This window comes from Ostrea edulis, chromosome 4, assembly GCF_947568905.1.
Source record: "Ostrea edulis chromosome 4, xbOstEdul1.1, whole genome shotgun sequence".
Lineage (NCBI taxonomy): Eukaryota > Metazoa > Mollusca > Bivalvia > Ostreida > Ostreidae > Ostrea > Ostrea edulis.
Genome location: NC_079167.1, coordinates 69,593,059 through 69,603,082, shown reverse-complemented (window position 1 = coordinate 69,603,082; position 10,024 = coordinate 69,593,059). Strand labels below are relative to the sequence as shown.

At 33.3% G+C, this 10,024-nt stretch overlaps 2 long non-coding RNA genes across 2 annotated transcripts; both read right to left on the bottom strand.

Annotated features, from left to right (window-relative positions):
• Positions 1-240: 240 nt before the first annotated feature.
• On the bottom strand, positions 241-2,922 carry LOC130054294 (uncharacterized). Its single transcript, XR_008802599.1, has 5 exons — positions 2,863-2,922; positions 2,280-2,764; positions 1,476-1,542; positions 1,299-1,382; positions 241-412 (listed from the first exon to the last, which is right to left on the bottom strand). It is a non-coding gene; the product is annotated as an uncharacterized LOC130054294 (long non-coding RNA).
• A 165-nt stretch (positions 2,923-3,087) lies between these two features.
• LOC130054295 (uncharacterized) lies at positions 3,088-10,024 on the bottom strand. Its single transcript, XR_008802600.1, has 4 exons — positions 9,789-10,024; positions 7,091-7,198; positions 3,393-3,443; positions 3,088-3,164 (listed from the first exon to the last, which is right to left on the bottom strand). It is a non-coding gene; the product is annotated as an uncharacterized LOC130054295 (long non-coding RNA).

The following is a 10,024-nucleotide window of genomic DNA, read 5'->3' as shown; positions in this document are numbered from 1 at the left end:
GATGAACCCTTCAAAATGATACTATGATTACAAATATTCCACCATCCATTTATTAGATATGAAATATGGTCATTATACATTGAATACCTTAAGTCAAAACATGTTAGATCATTTTGTTGTATGGTTTATTTTGCTTATTTTTTCTACGTTCATACCTGGCAGAAAGACGGACAAGTGTAAAACTATATTCCGCGACCACTTTGTGGCGGGGGCATAAACAGAACAAACAAAACATGTTGATAAAGTTAAAAATATTTAATCTAATTAAGAACATTATTTCCAAAGCGTTTAGATATAACACAGAAAACTTAAAAAGGATTTCATTATATTCATGTTCATTCACAAGTGTTTTATTTCATCCCAGAAACGTCAACAGTCTTCTTCCAAGTCCGCGCTTCTTTGGTTTAGGCACCTGTAATTTATACGATCTTTGTTGTAAATTATAATAATAATAAGGCCTTTATTTATCCAGGATTACATATTTAGCGATAACGCTAGTTTTCAATATGGTCCTGCATATAACATACATACAGACAGATATTAGTAAAATAAACACAGATTAAAAGTAGAATACATATAAACTTAAGAAATAATTATGAATGTAAGATAAATAGAATACAAAATGAAGCTTAAAGAGTATGGTGACATATAGATCTGCTCTATGAATCCTAACAGACCAATATCCTCCCACATCATTGGCGTACACTCAACTCGAGAAATACTCAATGCCCATTCAACTCCGACTCGGATTGCTCTGCACATCTTACAATCCTGTCATTGACAATATGTTGTCTCTTCAGCAAAACTTTCACAGCAATTGTCTTTTACTTTGGTCAGTACTAGTGTAATACTGGACACGCCTTGTTGTGACAGACACATGTACTATACACTCCCTATATCTGGAGATGTTTGGATTTATATCCACTGCGTTAATTTACAAAGCCATGGCCCATCAAGAATAAGCCTACATTACAATGTTATATCTCAAAGCAAACTGTAATCTGTTAGGGCTAAACAACACAATATCGATATTCCGGCGTATTGCAAGACATTATATGCATGTATGTACTTTATGTTCTTTTTCCTGACAGAGTTTCAAATAACTATCGAGGACCAATGTCCCGACTTTCTACAACTTAGATAATGCAGTATATATGCGTTTCTCCATTACAAATCATTCCTACAGTGCTACTCCCAAACTTACTTTCAATAGAATTAAACGTTTATAAATTCCTAGGAATTTATACGCCGATTTAAGATATAAAATAAAAATGAATGTAATTTGTAAGCATAGTTACCAGTTTTGCATTGTTGACAGAACTACCTGGCAAGGACGGTTCTGTGACGTCTTCCAGTTCTTCGGTAGTGTACCCTTCTCTGTCCTGATAAAAAGCAGCTTATTAAAATACGTATCATTAACACCAACTAAATGACAATCGTGGTATATCACAAATGCAAAGAATAATAAATAATACCTGAATCAGGAATTTTAAAAGGCTCTTCATTGTCATCCTCGTGTCTGTTTTCCTGCAAGTGAAAGTTCTGTAACAGAAATAAAACTTGTTTCAGATTAAAACGCATACTGGCTAGTGCCACATTACTAGTACAGCATTACTAATGTAACATTACCGATATATGTTATATTACTTATAATATATGATTACTAAGGTTACATAACTAGTAATATGTTTACGGTGTGACCATTGAGACGAGCGAAGGCCCATAACATCTTACAACACGACATGAGGCAATTCATTTAACGCGGGAAATATAACGCGGTTGATGTTAACAGTGCATTGTGACGTCATCATTAGCTGCGATTGTTTTTCTTTCAAAACAAGCAATTATCCACAACAAAACGTACGAAGGTATGGGAAAGCTTGTCTGAAATTTAAAAGCGCTTATGGTACTTTCTAAACAATCTAGTTATTTTGATTACGGGATTGTCAATGAAGTATACCGCAGTGACGGCGACATTTTTCAGATGCATTACGGGTAATACTCATCTTTTTTCAGCTGATGAAGAGCAAATCACGTGATTCATATGTGTTATCATTGGAGCGAGCTCATCGCAGCGCTTCGCTCGCTATTACATGACTAATGGTAAATTACTAGTATTACATTACTGATAGAACATTATAGTGTTAAACTGCCAATTTTACAGACTGAGTACTAGTTCTACATCACCAACGTTGCATGACTAGTGTAACATTACTAATGTTACATTGCAACATCTAGTGTTATATCACTAGAATGACATTACTAATATCATATAGTACCATAGCCCCTTCGTCCATGGCCAACTCCAACTGTGCGCAAGTTCCTGTAGATGCATTAATTCGTTCATCATCCTCGATTTGTTTACTTGTCTTGTTTGCTATAATTATCCGTTCATCATCCTCAATATGTTTACCAGTATCTGCAGCTACGTGAATTTGTTCGTCATCCTTGTCTGTGAAGCTATATGGCGCTGTGTGTTATCCTTTTCGGTATCAAGGCGGTTTTCACCAGCCTCTTTACCAAGATGTTCCTAAATAACAGTACAAATGCTGTTTTTCACATATTGAACAAAAGTTTGTTCATTGTAGTATATTAAGCAGTTGTCCACATTCGTCAGCCTTCAGGAATAAAAAGAAAATTTAATGATATCAATGTTTATTTCTCAAATTGTAGATAATTAGATAAGGAGATTAGTTCACATCTTTGTCTCCTGTTTGTGAAGTGATAGGAGATAGGTGTCTGTTGCCCAAGGTGGCAGAAACATCTGGAAATAGAGATTTACATACAGAATCTCCAATTCACACCCATTTCACTTTATGAAAACACACTGGACTGTTTACCCACCAAGCGTCAAAAACTTACATTGACGCCTGCGTGTTTTTCTTTGATGATTTCAACCTTCTCGACGGTTTTAAGGATCTTCTTCCGACCAACAAACTCCCTCTTTAAATATTTGTCAATACATCAAATACAAAATAATCTATTTAATTTGATAAGAATTAAAAATAATGTTCATTTTAACTTGAAACGGAGAGAATGAATTTCTCCTTTCAAGAAAAGCATTTATTGCAGAAGTATAGTCCTTGCCATCTCCTGTTTGCTATCTCCAGCGATGTCAAAAATGGGGGATTCCATTTTCAATGTCTATCCTATCAGTTTCAGATCTAGAATCATGGAGGAAATAAATTTAGTTGCAGAATAACACACCCCCACCCCCGACACGCACACAATTGTAGTATTATTTTTTTTAAATCTTCCATATCAGTAGAGTTAGCTGTTAAATTTCGCACCAAGTGAACAAAAGCAGGAGATCGCAGACTAAACTACAAATAATGCAGTCTGGATTCCCAGCTTACGTGTGATACACAATTTAAGGAGAAAAGTCTACTCACTGCGCTTTGCCAGATACACTCAAACTCTCCGTCGAGGCCTCATTACGTCACCTACGAATATACCTCTCCTATGTGACGCAGTACAATATACAAATTTGTATATTGTGAGTCCGCGATTATCACGCAGGCAAATAACACTAAAGAAGTAGTTCGTAGTTAAAAGTTTGAAGATATTGACATTAAGAGCATTAATATAAAAGTAAGGATTTTATTTTAAACATAAAATGATCAAAAGATCAATAAAAAGTAGGGAGTCTCTTTTCAAATTATTGTGTAAAGTAATGAACTTGATGTTTACGTTCTTGTTTTGAAAGGTGTTTTTTTTTGCAGTACAATATACAGATTTGTATATTGTGAGTCCGCAATCATCACGCAGGAAAATAACACTAAAGAAGTAGTTCGTATTTAAAAGTTTGAAGATATTGACATTAAGAGCATTAATATAAAAGTATGGATTTTATTTTAAACATAAAATGATCAAAAGATCATTAAAAAGTAGGGAGTCTCTTTTCAAATTATTGTGTAAAGTAATGAACTTGATGTTTACGTTCTTGTTTTGAAAGGGTTTTTTTGCAGTACAGTATACAGATTTGTATATTGTGAGTCCGCAATTATCACGCAGGCAAATAACACTAAAGAAGTAGTTCGTAGTTAAAAGTTTGAAGATATTGACATTAAGAGCATTAATATAAAAGTATGGATTTTATTTTAAACATAAAATGATCAAAAGATCATTAAAAAGTAGGGAGTCTCTTTTCAAATTATTGTGTAAAGTAATGAACTTGATGTTTACGTTCTTGTTTTGAAAGCTTTTTACGTTTGACGTTATGTTTTTTCGTCATTCTACAGTGACGTCACACAGGATACGCAGAAGAGTTTGGTTTGCAAGCAAACGAACTCTGGCGGAAGTTTGCAGATACACCTTGTTGTCAAACTCCCCGTAGAGGCCTCATTACGTCACCTACGTATAGACCTCTCCTATGTGACGCAGTACAATATACAGATTTGTATATCGTGAGTTCGCGATTATCACACGGGCATATGACACTAAAGAAGTAGTTCGTAGTTAAAAGTTTGAAGATATTGACATTAAGAGCATTAATATAAAAGTATGGATTTTATTCCAAACATAAAATGATCAAAAGATCATTAAAAACTAGGGAGACTCTGTTAAAATTATAGCGTAAAGTAATGAATTTTATGTTTACGTTCTTGTTTTTCAAGAACTGTTTACATTAGACGTTATGTTTTTTCGTCATTCTACAGTGACGTCACACAGTATACGCGCCTAAGAAATCGCTATCCCATAATGCCTAACTGGAAGAATTTATTTGTGAGAAAACGAACTCTGGCGGAAGTTTGGCCTTGTAACAACAAAGGAAATGTTGTGACGTAATACTAGTATGACGTCATCCTATTGTTACGTATGGGGAGTCCCGGTTGGCAAAACACGGATCACGGAACTCTCGGATTACGGGAGAAAAGTATTTATAGAACATCAGGGCCGGCATTCGCCGCCCCAATAATTTTGCAAAAATAAATAAATAAAAAATAAAAATGAATAGATAAAAACAACATACGAAATTAACAGATTTGTAATGGCGATATCTACTTAAAGCTATATGACCCGATGTTCATGAATTATTTTTGTACATAATTACTTTAAAGCAGATTAATTACTTTATAAAGTTATTAACTTTCCCTTAATTACATGCTTGAAAACATCTGCATCTAAAAGATAACAGTGCGACAATTATTTAGAGAGTAAATATAGTGGGTACATACATAAATCATCCCATAATAGACGTCTATAAATAGACCCACGCGCGTCAGGGGAATCCCAACATGATGTATTAACTCGTACGCAACTGTCTAGTTTTCAATCTCTACCCAGAGTTGCCGTTCCTTGCTCTCACTTACACCTCTGTCAACGTCTCAAGGGTTTTACAATATTTTTGTAAAATGGCACGTATGCTCAAATAACGTATGGTTTAGACTTCAGTTACAAAAATATACATAAATAAATAAATATCGAGCAGATGTCAAGTCTTTTTGTGACACAAGAAGCATTGATTTGGGTTGAAACGTGGATATTGGGTAGTTCTATTGCACCAGGTCTATACATAGGTACATGAAGAATATATAGTAATGGTAGAAAATTTACAAATAGTTGCTTGTCCTACATTTTCCCGATATTTTATAAAATAGTTCTTAGTTTTATTAGCCTCAAAAAAGTGGATTTACATGTGGAATAACATTGCTTATTTTGAGACGTTAACAGGTGTAAGTGAGTGTAAGGAACGATAACTCTGGGTAGAGATTGTCTAGTTTTAAGGCTGAAAGAGCGTAAAACGACGATTTACTAAGAGGTATTTGATATTTTTATTTCTATTAAACTTATGATTAAACTGTTATAACAAAATACACAGCTTTACACAGATAAGACCACCGATGATCTGAAAGTTTGAGGTTTGACTGATTGTCATTTGAAATGGCAGAGTGACGCGGTTATTTGTAAACATCGATTTAAAATCAAATAATTTGGGTTAAAACAGGTGAAATAATTTATGATATGTCGTACGTGCGATGATTTAATAGCGTTTTTACGAGATGGAAAAAAAGTATTGTAATTCGGACCATACAGCTTTAATGGAGCGGCGAGTATAAAGGTGATCTGTGGTTAATGGAGCGACAAATGGGAAAGCTATTGTTTGCACATGACGCAAAATGGGATGTACATGTATGTCTGTATACCTGTACATGGCGGGTTTAAACAATATAAGGGGCTTCATTGCTGTAAGTGCGAGTTTGCTACAAATGTTCATTGTCTCCATGTTTGGAAGCTTTAATGATTCTAGGTTTTAAGTCATTAAAAAATTATCGAATATTATAATTTATGAGCATACAAATTAAAGGAAAATACTGAAAATTAGTTACAATTCAACGTCTAAAACAACTGTTGAGATTTTATTTTACCTTTATCACCCATATTCCTGCATTTCAATTTTTAAAAAAGTATTGATAAACCTGTTTATCTTTATTTCCTAAGCGTTGTTTCCACAATAAGAATCCAGAATTGCATTCTTTCAACCCCTCTTGGTTTAAACGTTCTATACGTATGGTTGCATTATATGACAGAGTATCAAAATATTACATTTTATCTATGCTATGATATTTCAAAAGGAAACAAATCGTTAACTGCTATACGGACTCCCACCCCCCACCCCCACCCCAACAGGTAAAATTCAAAATTCAATAATCAAGAGGACTGGATTTCTCCTCACAGACTACTTTGGAAAAGCCGTTTGAGCGGTCTATGTAAGTATAGGGTATTTTGGTATTTCCTTCATATATGTATGGGTTATTGAAGGACTAAATATCTATGTCTCTGGCGTTATGAGATGGATGTACTCCTGTGGGGATCCGGGTTAGAATAGGTCCTCAGTACCCCTTGTTTGTCGACTAAATGGTGCGGTCCTTCTGATGAGACCGCAAAAACCGAGGTCCCGTGTCACAGCAGGTGTGGCACAATAAAGATCCCTCCCTCCTTGGCCATAAGCGCCGAGCATGGGCCTAAATTTTGCAGCCCTTCACCGGCAGTGGTGACGTCTCCATATGAATGAAATATTCTCGAGAGGGACGTAAAACAATATTCAATCAATCAATTGATGGGATTTGTTTCATTATTAGCTACTCACCAATAATAAGGCTAATAGAATAGCCTAGTGGAGCCTGACAATTCACCAGGCCGTCCCTGTACACGATTTCTGCAGTGCCATTAATAAATCCACCTCCAACCCAGGTAGCTAAAAAACGATTGTAATGTACATATCCGTCTCTAATTGAAATTAATGAAATAAAAAAAAAAGATTGATTCAGGTTCGATAATTGCGTAAACAATATTTTAAAAACGATGAATACATGTAGATGTTTGTTTGATATCCGTAGGATTGGTTAACTATATATCGTTAACCGATTGGTGACTGTATTATATATCTGATATAATACTATCCATCTCATTGCGATCCAGCCTCACCTTCCAACACCTCCTAAATGCACCAACATAGTGAAGTTGAAGTGTGTTGTAGTAACATACATATGGGACGTATGGGTTGTCCCATGGTTTAAAAATAAATAAATAAGGACCATCGTGTACCAACACGTCTGATGACTTTGGTACTGTCTTTTGATGGCCGGGCACATACATGTGGTCATAGGTCATAAATTATAACGAAATAAAGAAGTAACTTATATTTTATTAAATAAAATAATATGTAAAATGATATCGATTTAATTATAAATAAGTAATAAAATTGAAAATTATAAATAAGTAATAGAATTGAAACAGAAAATTTATTATTTTATTTAATAATTTTATTATATATATTTGATAAGTTTAATTTAATTTATAATATTAATAATAATTTTTATTAATAATAATAATTTTTATTTAAATTATTTAATACTTTATTCTAATAATTTATTTAGTAATTTTAGTAACATTTTTTTATTTAATTTATTTAATAACATTAATAATATTTATATTTGATTATATTTAATTTATTTAATAATTTTAACAATGACTTTTATTCAATAATTAAAAAAAAAAAATTTAATAATCTAATAATAATTTTTATTTGATTTATTTAATAATTTTATTAATAATTTATGTTTAATTTATTATAGTATTTTATAAATAACAGAATATTTAATATTTATTTGGATTTTAATAGAAGGTAATAATTAGGAATATTAGTAACAGGTAATAGTAATACGAATGTAGGTATGTATATACATGTGAAATAACTAAAATATATACAGAAAAGAATTAGGGTAGGGTCGCCAAAGAAATTTTTGATAATAGAATGCCACTAGTTTTTAGTCCCGAGTAAAGTTAAAATAATCATCATAAAATGTACATCGGTGCACTTCATACTATATGACGTCACAATATAAAAGTACGTCACGACGTACAGGTCTATAGTTGTATCGCGGGGAAAATGTCATAATATTTTCTCGCTATTTATTGCCGTTATCTAGTGTTCAAGCTGTATGTGTTTTAATCTGTTTGTTAGATGACCCCCCCCCCCCTAAATTTCTTCAATAATATATAAGTCTCATATATTTATATATAATATGTGAACGAAAGACTGTAAAGTAATCTTTACATCACTTTGTGACCTTGATATCGCCCCCGATGTGTATAGTCATTTAGAATAAAGAAAACCAACGCATGTACATATCGACTCGTTACAGGTGAAAGATGACGATATTTTATTTCGACCTAGGCATATTCAGAAAGGTAACTAGTTGCAGATTTAGGATTTTGATACGGAAGGTACAATATTTTGCCTCGTTTAGATACGATTTGGATGTGAATGTGGAAAATGCCCAACATTTGAGTTGAGATTATGGAAATTGCTATATTTGAGAGGATATTGTACCGATCCGTATCACTCTTTAAATTTACCATATTAATGTCGACATATCAAGCCCAAGCTGCAAATGATTTGAGTGCATTCACCTGGAACGAGGTGATAAACAACTAAAAGTCTAGCGGATAAAAATAGCTCTACGTCACTTGTATGACGACGTAATAGGTAAGCAAAGGATTTCCCTACGTGATACGATGTTTGTTAATGTATTGACAAACGATTTTTACTAAAAATATGCGACGCTTGAAAGAATTTTACTTTTATATGAATATGCTGTTATTGCTTGTTATTTTACTCGGGACACCTTAACCCCGCTGTGTATATTATGCCAGACAACAATTTTGAGATCGTCGTCAGGTGCTACACCTCAGACCCTGTACCATGTTTCCGTAGCTAGATGCTAGATGCTCGTAGCACGACATGGCTCCATAATTCTTATTCGATAGTATGTATTATGTGTATAAAACTGAAGATGCATAATGTGATAAGTGGTGAGTTAGTACTTATGTTAAAATTGTATGACAGATAAAATATCAACCATAAGAAGTGGTATACTTAATTACATAATATATAGATTTAATTAAATAATGAAAATATAGAATAGATGCAAAATCACAAATCGCATACATCCAACAAGCTTACATATATTAAATATAATAGTATGCAGCAGGCCTGCATGTATACAAACTGCGACATTGCATCTAAATGGTTGTCATAAAAGAAGTTTACAAAATACACACGTATAATAACATACCTGAATTTTTTTTTATATATTTACATATACATGTACTTATAATATAACACATGTAGTTGCTTTTATATTAATAAACATATAAAATTTAACATTAGAATACTGATGCTTAGTGGTTTCCATACTTATAAACACACTAAATTGTTTACATATTTGTAAACATGCACGATAAAACCTTAGTTATACATATAAGTAAAAGTTTTTACTCACCAACCGGAAGGAAATTTACGAATTATATTGGAAGCTACAAATCATGCAAATTGAAGATGGCGAATGAATAGATTAGTTACGTGGCAGCCGATGTGAAGACGCTTATACAACGTAATTTGTGATATTGTGACGTTTCATCCACTGAAAACGCTCATACAACGTAACGTTTCACCCGCTGAAACCACGGTACGGTGGCCTATCAAACTCCCCGTTGAGGCCAATCGGATCACGCGCTC